The sequence below is a fragment of the Thermobia domestica genome, chromosome 3 (assembly GCF_964235325.1).
Source record: "Thermobia domestica chromosome 3, izTheDome1.hap1.1, whole genome shotgun sequence".
Lineage (NCBI taxonomy): Eukaryota > Metazoa > Arthropoda > Insecta > Zygentoma > Lepismatidae > Thermobia > Thermobia domestica.
In genome coordinates, this window is record NC_137456.1 from 248,098,922 (window position 1) to 248,115,934 (window position 17,013).

Genomic DNA, 17,013 nt, shown 5'->3' on the forward strand with positions numbered 1-17,013 from the left:
TTTTCATTGTATAAGCAATTGGTAAGTGATTTATAGGGTTGCCAGATCTCCGGTAGCCAACCAGAATGTCCGCTTAAACATATCTATAATTATTTTAAATGAAAAATACAAGTACGAAACTTAATGACTCTAACCTTAACGAATTTCAAGATATGGGCATCCAATTATAATAATTGTAATATCACCCTCTTTTCTTTCTGCATTTTTATCTTCTAAGTGAAATATAGAAAAAACGGCGAAACATGTGTCTAATTATTTTAAATGAGAAGCTCAAGTACCGAATTTCATGTCTCTAATCTTAAGAGATTCCGAAATATAGAAGAGCTTATTATAATGGTTGTTATTAGCCTCTCTTTTTCATTCTAACCCTATTTTGTTTCATTCTAAGTCAAATATTTAAAAAAAAAACTGAAAGACGAGTCTGATTATTATTTTAAATGAGAAGTCCATATACCAAATTTCAAGTCTCTAAGATTCAGAGGTTCCGAGATATGGACAGTTAAAGATAATAGTTACACCCCTTCCCATTGAATTTTCAAAAACTCTTTCTTGGTGGAACCATAAATCACAAATTTTGTGCTTTGTTCAAATTTCAAGTTTCTAGTTTAAGCGGTTTGGTGTTGATCAACCAACCAGTCAGTCAATTAAGACTCCCTCCTTTTACTATAGAGAGATTAGAGTTGCCATAATTCTACTATTCCGATTTGGGATATTCTGGTCGGTAGTTTACTTTCATTCCTTCCACTGAAAAAAGCCATATCTATTTCAAGTCATACGGCAAAACATGTGTCTATATCTAGTGCTATTGGAAGTATCAGTAATGATGGTTAGGAAAGCAACAGGCTTAATAGATTGAAAGAAAACGTAAAAAAAACGAAGAAAATTATGCAAAGTACTGGAGAGGAGTCGCTAAAATTAATTCTCTTTAACGAGGACGATTACGAAAGATCACTTACTGATTGAAATCCAGATTATTTTCCAATAGAGTAACTTCCAATAAACCTTTTGTTATTGTTAATTATTCCATATCGGACTCCCGAAGAAAACTCATCTAAACAACTTATTGACCGTGCCAATAGCGACTACTCTCAATCATGACTCCGTTTTCTTTCATTTAGAAATAGGAAAGAAAGAGAAGAAAGTAGAAGGGTAAAAGAAGGAGGTAGGTAAAGAAGAAAGAAAAGAAATAGGGTATTTTAATAAGAAACAGATTACTGGATAATTCCGGAAATATAGTAAAAGGTCGGGAAAGTCGTTGAAAGATGAATCATTCTAAATGTTATTAACAACTAATCAATTTTGGAATGCTTCGGAATAGACACATGTTCCCTCATACCACCCAGACCTAGCTCCAGGCACCACGATCGTGGGGTTGCCCAGACCTAGACCTGGAAATGAGAAAAGTGAAATCATTCTTTGTACTGTTATTCCAACCGGTGATTGATAACCATCCAGCATCCGAACTCTGTTCTCTAGGATCGACCACACATATGAATTAGCCAAGAGAAAAAAAAACTTATTAACTCAATATAAATTTATGTATCGTATCAATAAAAGGTTCGACTTCCTAGAAGAAAGATGTCGTATTTAGGCTCATCCTGCTATTTTTGCTTCACTCCTCGAGCCGATTTAAACCGTTAGTGACGGTCCTTCATGACCTAGGTTATTTACCTTAACACATGTCAAAACATGACACATATATTACAGATGTTAATATGACAGATGATATCACTAAAATTGCTTATATTAAATCTATCATGCATTCACTCGCTCACTCACTCAGGACAGTGTATATATGTTTAAAGGAAACCAACTAACTACAAAGGTACAAATAGTTTATTACATTCATAGTGGAAAAAAAAATTAATTACAACGAAAATCTTAAAAGCACAAGTTCTTGGTTATATATTAATAGAGTACATAGTATTATATTTTAGTAAATTTTTTTTATATATTCAATCGTATTGACAAATGGGAAAAAAAATAATTACATGTATCATATCTTAGGCATGCTAAAACGAAATTATGATTTGCGACATACGCAAATAAGACACTTATTTCACTTTAAAAAAAATTTGGACAAAGAGGAAAGGAAAAAAAAACCTTTTGGTGTATTAGAACTTATATGACTCTCTACCTCACATTGGGTAATAAGATATTAATGATTTTGAGCGTTCAAATCACAAATCACGCACTACTCATAGTGTCCAAAACATTTCGCTCCATTTAACTTCGTTCGTGTTTATATATATCTCTATATGTATATATATATCTATTGGTTTACAAAACCATTCGTCGTCTATACTTGGTTTATAACTTTTAACAGTTTATATCTGCAATCGCACACTGCGACGCTTTATACCCATCCAGGGATTTCGAAAAATCACTATCGCTAGAGGATGTTTCTCCTCTTAGACGGTCCATTTCCAAACTTATTAATTGAATAGTTTTAAGTTATTTATGCAACACTGGGACATGTCATGAGACCTTTCCTTAGGATCACTTTCGTATATATTTGTATAAAATTCGGATTTTTAAAACGATCTCCCGCAGATGTACGGAGTATGAAGGTTTAAATTGAGGATAAAAAAAGAACTGGTCAAGTCACAGGATACATATGCAGGTGAGAAGGATTCAAGGTACACTTTCCACAATGGTTTTTGGTTGGTAGTTCAGGGATAATATTCGTTATGATGTGGGTTACGGTTAGACCTGCCGTTACTTTCCAATACATGCCATTACAGAATTACATAAGGTATCATTTACATTTATTCAAAAGAAAAGGAAAATTACTTAAGTGCACGGCGGTATTCATGACAAAATCTACATTCTCAAATTCGTCGGAAAACTCACTGGCAAACTATAGCAACCAATAAACGTTTAGGGGGGACAGACACGAGCGCTCTTACATATATTCATAATACATTTAATATCATACTTTTACTTTAAAATCATATTCACATATTAAGTACATATACATTTCGAGGTATTCATTTCTCTCTCTCTCTCTCTCTCTCTCTCTCTCTCTCTCTCTATATATATATATATATATATATATATATATATATATATATATATATATATATTTATATTCAATAAATGCGCACACATTTAAATTAATCACCCCAATAATAAAATTTTTACAAGGTTGCAAACATTGTCCCAAAACAAATGACTTCCGACATTACATATGAAAAAGAAAATCGCTTTTCTACCTGATACCGCGCATCTATAAATTTTTTCACTTTTATATATTCAATTCGTGCTTAAATAATGAAAAAAACTTTGTGAGGCAGGCACGTAACACAGAGCATTTCTAAAGATATAACTAGATAAACCAAAGTACAATTTCTGGGCCCAGGTTAACTACAAGGTAATTGAAAACCAAAACAGAAAGGAAAGTGACCAACGGATTAAAAAAAAACTTAAGAGGGACGACGGTGAGAGAACGTAATCGAAATGTCGTCAACTACGAAGTCTTTGTTCATTTCAGCGATAGGTCAAAATGTGATGGAGGACCCAATCACTATCTACTTTATCCATGAATCGTGTCTTGCAACGTCTCAGCTGGTAATTTCAGATCAGAGTTGTACGTTAAATAAATCGTAAGTGACAAGTTCAAAATCGGGGGGGAGAAGGTTGAAAATTTGAAAAAAAAAATCTTGAAGTAATGAAGACAGAGAGAGGGATAGAGAAGAAGGAAGACGAAGAATAGGGGCGCCAAAGACTTAAGTGAGAAATAACTAACGCTACAAAGATAGAAGTCGAATTTCGCTCTCAACAAATCCATAGCCAAAATATCCTTAATATGCCAAAAGGGTGGTCTACTCAAATACGTAGACTCAAGGGGCGCCCTGCTGCCAAGGATGCAAGTTCTGTGTCCATCAGATTCCAATCCCACAAGAATTTGCTTGTAAGATTGAAATCCGATCCCCGTATCCGGCCCAGACCAGCAGGATAAAAGGAGGGGGGAAAGGGACCAGGTAACTGCGTCCCCAATTTTGAAATCTCTAAGTAAAAAAAAATATTCGACCCCTTAGAAAAACTAAGAAGGTTCAAGGACAGTAATGAAACTAGAGTAATAGCTAAGATATCCCTAATTAGTGATTTGCCAAAATAAAAAAATTAAATAAACTGAATTTTGGATCAGTGATTTCTATGCCAAACCTCACCGATAGCTACCCTGCGCAGACACGCCACAGTCTGGGATGTCGTTAATTTCCCTCGTCTAATTAAACTAAGAAAAGAAATGAAAATACTTAAAGGGACTAGGGGTCGACATCCGGGTACGCGAAAATTTCAATCATTAATTGTTTTGATTCTGTAACCCTGTGAGAGCTGTCGCCTCCATGAACATTGTAAGCTAGCCCGAGTAGGTAACGTAAAGGAAAAAAAATCTCACGGAGCAGGATATTCTATTTTAAAAAAACCGACCAGAAAATATAATTCACTACAGCCCCGTTGTATAGCTACTATTGTCTTTTCATAATTTATTATTCAATATGTCTAGTCAACGATTATATGATGCTACCCCTTCTATCAGATGGTATTACTATGGTTGATTATTATTATAACACATAAAACTACAAAGTATTACCGTAGTCCGACTATATATCGCCCTCCGGTCCGCGTGATATCATGGTGCAGGGGTCAGAACCTGAGATGTTTGTAGTTACACGTATCTATTCAATATCTATATATCAACACACGGCGAAGTATTCACTGGGCTACTATATATTTAACTATATGGGTGTCCTATATTCTATATTCATTTACTACAATATTCATACACTTTATATTCATATTCACATTAATATTCATTTGCCACGACGCTATATTCTACAAACACCCTGTTTCCTCTATCTACGCCCAGCCTATTTACACATTTCATCATAATACTTTAAAATCTATAGTCACTACAAACATTTCCCATTCCGATCACCGCACGACAACCTCACTCGAACTCAAGACTCTTTCACTCACACACAATACTATGTAATACCTGGTAGCTTTATTAAGAACGAAAAAAAAATCCTACGTATGTTCACTGAAAATAGAATTATCCGCGATAATATTTAATGTTTATAAAATTCTGTAGCAACAATGAGCTTCTGCAGCCACGAAGAAAAATGAACATCTAATATAATTCCAAAGCGAAGAACTAGCATCATATCGCCCGACTTCTGTTAAAAAATTACGTATTGTTTATTTACTTAAATATCTCGATTTCTAGACTATGCAGAATGTTGAAACTTTCAGAATATATTAATTTTGGGTCACTTGACCTAACTGTACATTCATATGGGCTGTGAATTATATCTTCTAGGTTTTATTTCGGAAAGAAAGGTCAATTCCATGAAATCTAAATCACTAAGCATCTCGACAGAAGAATGGCGGTTAGTACTGACTTTTGACACTAGGGCTAGCGACGATATAATCAACCCTTGAACAACTGAATGTGACCTTATACACGGAATTATTATACTATATTAAGTTCACTATTAAATATTGTGTATGAGTTCACTTAATGACGGAATAATAAAGAATTTATCGCATAGTAAATACTACACTGTCCATATTTAATTATCTCACACACTCTTTCATCACTTAACTACCACAATTACTACTACTAGAACATGTTTCTACATTACGAACACATACATGCCACATTCATACTACACACTACATTAATACATGTTATACTAATAAATATACACAGAAAACATTCATATTTTACCATGTTAAATCGGCTCTATGAAAAGTAACGAAAGGAAAGAAATGAACAGGGCCAACTGGCCCTTATATTTACTAAATCACATTCTTGAGTGTTTAATTAATGCCCTGAGGGGACATATCGGAGTATTAGCTAGCAATAGGACCCCTGCCCTGAAGGGGCAGGAACCCGGAACAAACTACATGTTCAACTCATCCCGCTGGAAGCCGTACTCCCAATTTGGGAGTCAGATAGGAACCCTTATTGTAAATTTACAAGTGCATTATTCTACCTATCTTAACTACAACGAAATTAAATACCGCCATGTTACTAATGAATAAATAGAAACGAAATCACATCCACTACATAGACGAAAACAAACGGCAGTGGGGCAGGCCTAACGTAACTCTAACAGGAATAGTTTTAAGGATAAAAGTATTTAAAGGGAAAAACCACTACTCTTCCGAAACTGTCTGTGGATATTTAAGAACCACTAGCAAACTGATGCACTTCGTGGAGCCTGTCCATCACTCATTATATCTGCTCATCATGGCGTTACTATTTTGCACTTCCTATTTCAGCTTTTTAGTTCAGTTTTTAGTATGAAATTTAATAGTTTTTTGGCTCCTAGAGACTTCCAACGATTTTAGGTATTAATGAAATCCCAAATGTTACCTTGTTTGCAGCTTTCTCACTCCTTTTCAACGTTTTTTGCTGGGAAGATCTTAGTCCGGCATCTTCAGTGGAATTCTTGCAGGGAATGGAATAATTGCGCCCTAATATCATAGCGTGGGTTTATCAGCCAATCAAAACTAAGCATTTTGGCGGTGGGGCTTTGAAACGAATAAAATTTGGTAAAATCTGGATTAAACTAGATTTTAGAAGGACCTAGGTATCTAAAAGAGAGGTGAAGGGTGGTCCTAAAAATTCTGTCGAATTTTAGATTGGTTATTTGATCTGGAAAGTTCCGTCCAATAGTGGATCTATATTTTCAGATAGCACTGACACCGTAAGAATTGTAATAATCCATTTACATATCCATATACAAAACTTATAACTAATTTAAAATATAAATAAAGATATTGATTCCCGAAACTATAATCCGTAATGATTTTTTTTTTTACAGTTTTCCATGTTAATTGAAATAGAATAACAAATAAAATTACGAATTATATGAACAGCCAGAAATTTTTTGTTAAACATCAAGTACAGTCGGTGCAAAAAATTTCGGGCACCCTCCTGTTAAGAACATAATATCATTAGACTGTAATGGCATATTACAGTTCCCCGGCGTCGTTAAAAAAAATTTTGTTTGAATAACAAAATTTTGTTGAATAGAATTAACATGTATTAATACCAATAAACTAACTACTCACTCATACTCTCATGCACTCAAATGAGACAGTGTAACATTCACTTTGGGTATTGAGATAGAAGTTCCCGTTTTTTGTCCTCAGTACAGTTGAAAAGCTTAAGATTTTGGAAATTGTGAGTTCACCTTTTAGGTAGCAGGAAAACACTAGGTAACCAGTTCGCAATGTTCCCATCGAAAGTGGGAAAATGTTCAATATACCGGAGGGACACTTTAGAGCTCATACTAACATAAGCAGGGGAATAGTTACTGGGAATTAACATATTATCCTGCACAATCGGAGTCGTCACCGGATTTACCACCGACGACGTAGTAGCGGTGTTATAATTACCCATGTAAGTGAAAGGGATTCTGTTGGTCGTATTGAATATGTTGGGCTCCATCCCCGGACCAATCGCACCCATGAACAACGACTCAGAATGGCACCCATCTCCTCTTCCCGGCAACACGCTATGCGATTGTATACCTCCATGTAAGGAGGGAGCACTCACGCTAGTGACCGTAGTCGTCACAACACTCGACTGATTCGGCACACTATTGGAATTGAACCACGACTTTGGTTCTGACTGATGCATGGGGTAGTGCGTCGCAATATCCCGTGCATCAACCGACGTTAAATTTTCTTTTCCTGCGCCACGGGTAGTTGTTATAGCGGGTAATATTTCTGAGGAATTGCTACCGGGGAAAGGATAGGTTACCTCTGATTTTTCGCGACTAGATTTTGTCATTTCTTTTTGAATATTTGCTATCTCGTTTTGAATTTTCGAAATTTTCTGGTCAGTTACTTCCAGTTTGGTTTTCAATGATAAGTCTGACAAGGTTGACTTTAAACTATCAATTTCGGCCTGCTGTGTTTCTAATTTATTGTTGATTTTATGCGATTTGGTATCCATTTGTTCAATTTCAGAATTTACATGCTCTAATTTACCCTCAGTCTCCTGCTGAAATTGCTTTAGGGACTGTTGAGCCTCGCATCTGACCAAAACAATTTCAGTAGACGTTTGCTGCCTCAATGTGGTTATTGAGGAAGCAAAGTCCAAACATATGTTGTCGATTTTCTGGGTTAATACCTCGAATCGAGATTCGGTTTCTCGTTTCGAGGTGTCAAATTTCTCATTTATTTCGCGTCTCATTTCCCGGTTATTTTCATTCATTTCTTGTAGCATTTGTTGCAATGAAAGGAGGAGAGCGTCATTATTAGATGACACAGTCTTCCTTTGCTTTTCTTTGGGTTTATCACCAATTGGATCCCCATCTTTTTCATCATCATCGAGGTCAGATATCTCCACTGGAGATATTTGGCCTCGGTTCTTCGGGGTACTATACCCTCGCTCACCGTCCGAATCGGGATGTTCATTTTCTTTTTCAGAGGATAAACTCATGGGTTCACGCGACTGGTGGAGCTTCCCCTCACATTCTTTGCAGTATTTAACTATTTCACCAGCCCGGACCTTTTCTGCATTTTCAGCAATATCCTCTAAATTAATACAACTGAAATGTATCCATTTCAGCCCACATTCGTGACACCTCACTAGCCTACGAGAGACGCGAGCTCTTTTCTCACTACTTTCTAAAGTACATTGCGTACATGAGACTTCCGCGTTCTCGTGTGATACTACTTCCCTATTGGTTGCCATAGTTTCCATATAAAAAGACACAATATAAACACATGCAATTATTTCCTTATAAACTAGCAATACTTATTAATCAGGTACTATTCATATATTAAGGGACTCCTATCTAATTCCCTCCTTGGGTCAACTTCCAGCATTTTCAAATTTTAGAAGTCACTTTAGCAAATTCCTTCATTTCCCCCTTTCTACAGAGAGAGACAAAGATAGCAGAAAAGCCAATGACTACGACTATTTAATCTCACTATAACTTTTCAATTATGCACCTTTTGTGGCCAAGTCAATATGTGCTCGATCCTAAACAGTGTTTAATAAATAATTTCAGATTCGTTACCAGGGAAAACAATTGTTTCCATGGTAACTGTCCGATGTCAACGGTCGCCAATATTGAAAGAAAACGTAAAAAAAAACGAAGAAAATTATGCAAAGTACTGGAGAGGAGTCGCTAAAATTAATTCTCTTTAACGAGGACGATTACGAAAGATCACTTACTGATTGAAATCCAGATTATTTTCCAATAGAGTTACTTCCAATAAACCTTTTGTTATTGTTAATTATTCCATATCGGACTCCCGAAGAAAACTCATCTAAACAACTTATTGACCGTGCCAATAGCGACTACTCTCAATCATGACTCCGTTTTCTTTCATTTAGAAATAGGAAAGAAAGAGAAGAAAGTAGAAGGGTAAAAGAAGGAGGTAGGTAAAGAAGAAAGAAAAGAAATAGGGTATTTTAATAAGAAACAGATTACTGGATAATTCCGGAAATATAGTAAAAGGTCGGGAAAGTCGTTGAAAGATGAATCATTCTAAATGTTATTAACAACTAATCAATTTTGGAATGCTTCGGAATAGACACATGTTCCCTCATACCACCCAGACCTAGCTCCAGGCACCACGATCGTGGGGTTGCCCAGACCTAGACCTGGAAATGAGAAAAGTGAAATCATTCTTTGTACTGTTATTCCAACCGGTGATTGATAACCATCCAGCATCCGAACTCTGTTCTCTAGGATCGACCACACATATGAATTAGCCAAGAGAAAAAAAAACTTATTAACTCAATATAAATTTATGTATCGTATCAATAAAAGGTTCGACTTCCTAGAAGAAAGATGTCGTATTTAGGCTCATCCTGCTATTTTTGCTTCACTCCTCGAGCCGATTTAAACCGTTAGTGACGGTCCTTCATGACCTAGGTTATTTACCTTAACACATATGTCAAAACATGACACATATATTACAGATGTTAATATGACAGATGATATCACTAAAATTGCTTATATTAAATCTATCATGCATTCACTCGCTCACTCACTCAGGACAGTGTATATATGTTTAAAGGAAACCAACTAACTACAAAGGTACAAATAGTTTATTACATTCATAGTGGGAAAAAAATTTAATTACAACGAAAATCTTAAAAGCACAAGTTCTTGGTTATATATTAATAGAGTACATAGTATTATATTTTAGTATTTTTTTTATATATTCAATCGTATTGACAAATGGGAAAAAAAATAATTATATGTATCATATCTTAGGCATGCTAAAACGAAATTATGATTTGCGACATACGCAAATAAGACACTTATTTCACTTTAAAAAAATTTGGACAAAGAGGAAAGGAAAAAAAACCTTTTGGTGTATTAGAACTTATATGAGTCTCTACCTCACATTGGGTAATAAGATATTAATGATTTTGAGCGTTCAAATCACAAATCACGCACTACTCATAGTGTCCAAAACATTTCGCTCCATTTAACTTCGTTCGTGTTTATATATATCTCTATATGTATATATATATCTATTGGTTTACAAAACCATTCGTCGTCTATACTTGGTTTATAACTTTTAACAGTTTATATCTGCAATCGCACACTGCGACGCTTTATACCCATCCAGGGATTTCGAAAAATCACTATCGCTAGAGGATGTTTCTCCTCTTAGACGGTCCATTTCCAAACTTATTAATTGAATAGTTTTAAGTTATTTATGCAATACTGGGACATGTCATGAGACCTTTCCTTAGGATCACTTTCGTATATATTTGTATATAATTCGGATTTTTAAAACGATCTCCCGCAGATGTACGGAGTATGAAGGTTTAAATTGAGGATAAAAAAAGAACTGGTCAAGTCACAGGATACATATGCAGGTGAGAAGGATTCAAGGTACACTTTCCACAATGGTTTTTGGTTGGTAGTTCAGGGATAATATTCGTTATGATGTGGGTTACTGTTAGACCTGCCGTTACTTTCCAATACATGCCATTACAGAATTACATAAGGTATCATTTACATTTATTCAAAAGAAAAGGAAAATTACTTAAGTGCACGGCGGTATTCATGACAAAATCTACATTCTCAAATTCGTCGGAAAACTCACTGGCAAACTATAGCAACCAATAAACGTTTAGGGGGGACAGACACGAGCGCTCTTACATATATTCATAATACATTTAATATCATACTTTTACTTTAAAATCATATTCACATATTAAGTACATATACATTTCGACGTATTCATTTCTCTCTCTATATATATATATATATATTTATATTCAATAAATGCGCACACATTTAAATTAAACACCCCAATAATAAAATTTTTTACAAGGTTGCAAACATTGTCCCAAAACAAATGACTTCCGACATTACATATGAAAAAGAAAATCGCTTTTCTACCTGATACCGCGCATCTATAAATTTTTTCACTTTTATATATTCAATTCGTGCTTAAATAATGAAAAAAAAACTTTGTGAGGCAGGCACGTAACACAGAGTATTTCTAAAGATATAACTAGATAAACCAAAGTACAATTTCTGGGCCCAGGTTAACTACAAGGTAATTGAAAACCAAAACAGAAAGGAAAGTGACCAACGGATTAAAAAAAAAACTTAAGAGGGACGACGGTGAGAGAACGTAATCGAAGTGTCGTCAACTACGAAGTCTTTGTTCATTTCAGCGATAGGTCAAAATGTGATGGAGGACCCAATCACTATCTACTTTATCCATGAATCGTGTCTTGCAACGTCTCAGCTGGTAATTTCAGATCAGAGTTGTACGTTAAATAAATCGTAAGTGACAAGTTCAAAATCGGGGGGGGAAGGTTGAAAATTTGAAAAAAAAATCTTGAAGTAATGAAGACAGAGAGAGGGATAGAGAAGAAGGAAGACGAAGAATAGGGGCGCCAAAGACTTAAGTGAGAAATAACTAACGCTACAAAGATAGAAGTCGAATTTCGCTCTCAACAAATCCATAGCCAAAATATCCTTAATATGCCAAAAGGGTGGTCTACTCAAATACGTAGACTCAAGGGGCGCCCTGCTGCCAAGGATGCAAGTTCTGTGTCCATCAGATCCCAATCCCACAAGAATTTGCTTGTAAGATTGAAATCCGATCCCCGTATCCGGCCCAGACCAGCAGGATAAAAGGAGGGGGGGAAAGGGACCAGGTAACTGCGTCCCCAATTTTGAAATCTCTAAGTAAAAAAAAATATTCGACCCCTTAGAAAAACTAAGAAGGTTCAAGGACAGTAATGAAACTAGAGTAATAGCTAAGATATCCCTAATTAGTGATTTGCCAAAATAAAAAAAATTAAATAAACTGAATTTTGGATCGGTGATTTCTATGCCAAACCTCACCGATAGCTACCCTGCGCAGACACGCCACAGTCTGGGATGTCGTTAATTTCCCTCGTCTAATTAAACTAAGAAAAGAAATGAAAATACTTAAAGGGACTAGGGGTCGACATCCGGGTACGCGAAAATTTCAATCATTAATTGTTTTGATTCTGTAACCCTGTGAGAGCTGTCGCCTCCATGAACATTGTAAGCTAGCCCGAGTAGGTAACGTAAAGGAAAAAAAAATCTCACGGAGCAGGATATTCTATTTTAAAAAAACCGACCAGAAAATATAATTCACTACAGCCCCGTTGTATAGCTACTATTGTCTTTTCATAATTTATTATTCAATATGTCTAGTCAACGATTATATGATGCTACCCCTTCTATCAGATGGTATTACTATGGTTGATTATTATTATAACACATAAAACTACAAAGTATTACCGTAGTCCGACTATATATCGCCCTCCGATCCGCGTGATATCATGGTGCAGGGGTCAGAACCTGAGATGTTTGTAGTTACACGTATCTATTCAATATCTATATATCAACACACGGCGAAGTATTCACTGGGCTACTATATATTTAACTATATGGGTGTCCTATATTCTATATTCATTTACTACAATATTCATACACTTTATATTCATATTCACATTAATATTCATTTGCCACGACGCTATATTCTACAAACACCCTGTTTCCTCTATCTACGCCCAGCCTATTTACACATTTCATCATAATACTTTAAAATCTATAGTCACTACAAACATTTCCCATTCCGATCACCGCACGACAACCTCACTCGAACTCAAGACTCTTTCACACACACACAATACTATGTAATACCTGGTAGCTTTATTAAGAACGAAAAAAAAAAAATCCTACGTATGTTCACTGAAAATAGAATTATCCGCGATAATATTTAATGTTTATAAAATTCTGCAGCAACAATGAGCTTCTGCAGCCACGAAGAAAAATGAACATCTAATATAATTCCAAAGCGAAGAACTAGCATCATATCGCCCGACTTCTGTTAAAAAATTACGTATTGTTTATTTACTTAAATATCTCGATTTCTAGACTATGCAGAATGTTGAAACTTTCAGAATATATTAATTTTGGGTCACTTGACCTAACTGTACATTCATATGGGCTGTGAATTATATCTTCTAGGTTTTATTTCGGAAAGAAAGGTCAATTCCATGAAATCTAAATCACTAAGCATCTCGACAGAAGAATGGCGGTTAGTACTGACTTTTGACACTAGGGCTAGCGACGATATAATCAACCCTTGAACAACTGAATGTGACCTTATACACGGAATTATTATACTATATTAAGTTCACTATTAAATATTGTGTATGAGTTCACTTAATGACGGAATAATAAAGAATTTATCGCATAGTAAATACTACACTGTCCATATTTAATTATCTCACACACTCTTTCATCACTTAACTACCACAATTACTACTACTAGAACATGTTTCTACATTACGAACACATACATGCCACATTCATACTACACACTACATTAATACATGTTATACTAATAAATATACACAGAAAACATTCATATTTTACCATGTTAAATCGGCTCTATGAAAAGTAACGAAAGGAAAGAAATGAACAGGGCCAACTGGCCCTTATATTTACTAAATCACATTCTTGAGTGTTTAATTAATGCCCTGAGGGGACATATCGGAGTATTAGCTAGCAATAGGACCCCTGCCCTGAAGGGGCAGGAACCCGGAACAAACTACATGTTCAACTCATCCCGCTGGAAGCCGTACTCCCAATTTGGGAGTCAGATAGGAGCTCTTATTGTAAATTTACAAGTGCATTATTCTACCTATCTTAACTACAACGAAATTAAATACTGCCTTGTTACTAATGAATAAATACAAACGAAATCACATCCACTACATAGACGAAAACAAACGGCAGTGGGGCAGGCCTAACGTAACTCTAACAGGAATAGTTTTAAGGATAAAAGTATTTAAAGGGAAAAACCACTACTCTTCCGAAACTGTCTGTGGATATTTAAGAACCACTAGCAAACTGATGCACTTCGTGGAGCCTGTCCATCACTCATTATATCTGCTCATCATGGCGTTACTATTTTGCACTTCCTATTTCAGCTTTTTAGTTCAGTTTTTAGTATGAAATTTAATAGTTTTTTGGCTCCTAGAGACTTCCAACGATTTTAGGTATTAATGAAATCCCAAATGTTACCTTGTTTGCAGCTTTCTCACTCCTTTTCAACGTTTTTTGCTGGGAAGATCTTAGTCCGGCATCTTCAGTGGAATTCTTGCAGGGAATGGAATAATTGCGCCCTAATATCATAGCGTGGGTTTATCAGCCAATCAAAACTAAGCATTTTGGCGGTGGGGCTTTGAAACGAATAAAATTTGGTAAAATCTGGATTAAACTAGATTTTAGAAGGACCTAGGTATCTAAAAGAGAGGTGAAGGGTGGTCCTAAAAATTCTGTCGAATTTTAGATTGGTTATTTGATCTGGAAAGTTCCGTCCAATAGTGGATCTATATTTTCAGATAGCACTGACACCGTAAGAATTGTAATAATCCATTTACATATCCATATACAAAACTTATAACTAATTTAAAATATAAATAAAGATATTGATTCCCGAAACTATAATCCGTAATGATTTTTTTTTTTTTACAGTTTTCCATGTTAATTGAAATAGAATAACAAATAAAATTACGAATTATATGAACAGCCAGAAATTTTTTGTTAAACATCAAGTACAGTCGGTGCAAAAAATTTCGGGCACCCTCCTGTTAAGAACATAATATCATTAGACTGTAATGGCATATTACAAGATCCGAGATTATAAGTGAAACTGTATGCCACAATGAGGCATGCTCTACCAATGTTATCTATACTATATGTTAATACATAAAAGAATGCAAGAAAAGAAGTATGTATTGTGTCTGTGTGTCATCAGATCATGTGTGGTCAGATTGTTATACAAAAAGAAGTCGCCTAGAGCCGCCAAAATTTTGTACACAGACAGATATTTACTAGATCTAATCGCGTACGAAGCCGTTTTGCTATTTTCAACTCGAAGGGGATTGATGGTGGTGTTACACGATCTAGAAGTTTCGAAAAATATGCAGTATCTTAGAAGCCCTTCAAATTAGATAATCCGAACTACTCTGCTGTATACATTTCATTCTGCGCAAAGAATGTCTAATGTTTTTAGTAAATTGTGTATGTAGCTGTTAAGGTAATAGAATATAATGCAAAAGTAGATAATGAAAAATAAAGATAGGTTACACACACAAAAAAAGGTGAAAAGATTGTTACGACTGAACTTGGGACAAAATATAATCCGAAGGAACACTAAACTGAGACTGTTCCGGTCGAAACGAGTTATATATATATGAATTGCTCAGTGCACAAGGAAGTTCAGTTCAAATTTTTGGTCGTTTCGGATATTTTTCACGTCTCTACTTCAAGCTCCGTTCTGTGCTTAAAAGGTTAAAAGGTTTATGTCCAAATGTTGTAAATAATTCCTGCAACAAACGGAGCTAACAAATTTTATCTCTTTTTTCACAACTTTGATAAGGACTTGAATCCCTTGTTCTCTGAACGCTTCATTCAGGGATGTAAGGGGCGTATACCGGAGTATACGGTGTGTATGTAATTTTTTTTATATAGCTCAGTGTATAGTCAATTTAAATTTACGAAAGAACGACCTATACTGGGATGGATATGTGCTCATTTTTACAACAGAGTTGATATTTTATCCAGACATGTTGGAATGAGAGACGGATTTCCTTCCAAAGTTCTAAAACCCTTTCAAATTTTGAAGATATAGTATGTAGGTGATGAATATAGTCTCCCCCTTAGATCCTTAGTTTCCCCTTTGCCGCCGAAATCGAGAGAACTGGATAAAGTACGTTTACCAAAAATTGTACAGAGTGGCCAAGATGAAAGAGACCCCATGTCTTATAACTCGTTTACTGTAAATGTAGATTACATAATAGTAAATTATTATTATCAAGCAGTGCATTATTATCAAGAATAACGTGTTGAACATTCAATAGGTCACTAGTTCACAGAAGGTGCTGAAAATGTTCACCATGAACTTCGATACACAATTCAGCACGTCTCATCACGTTTCTGAAAACTTTTCCCAATTCATTTGGTGGGATTTCTGCAATCGTATTGCGAATGTTTGTTTTCAACTCTTCAATTGTATATGGGCTCTTACTATATACTTCACCCTTTAAATTACTCCACAAATAAAAGTCGCAGGTAGACAGATCGGACGATCTAGGAGGTCATACAGCTAAGGAAACTGTACGTTCTTATCCAAAAGCTTCACGGACGTATGCACCCTAGCGCCATCTTGCTGGGAAAACACATACTCTCCTCCGTTCCTCCGTTTTTCTTTCGTTAGCTATGCCATGAATGGTTGCAACAATTTCGTTACAAATAGTTGAGAGTTCGCGTTGTTATTGAAGAAAATGGGGCCTACAATCCATAGGCCTGAAACTGCACGCCAAACGCCTAATTTCAAGTCATGCAGAGGTACCTCAAAGTGTTCCCTGGGATTGTCTGTCGATCGATAGCGTGTGTTTTGAGACCACTTACTTGCTAAGGTGAAACTATATATTTCATCTGTCATGAAGTA

The 17,013-nt window shown here is 35.5% G+C and overlaps 1 long non-coding RNA gene across 1 annotated transcript in view; it reads right to left on the reverse strand.

The window, feature by feature from the left end:
- The window catches only part of LOC145681007 (uncharacterized), a 200,852-nt gene that overhangs the window by 69,112 nt on the left and 114,727 nt on the right, over nucleotides 1-17,013 (reverse strand). The gene's annotated exons all lie outside the window — the stretch shown is intronic.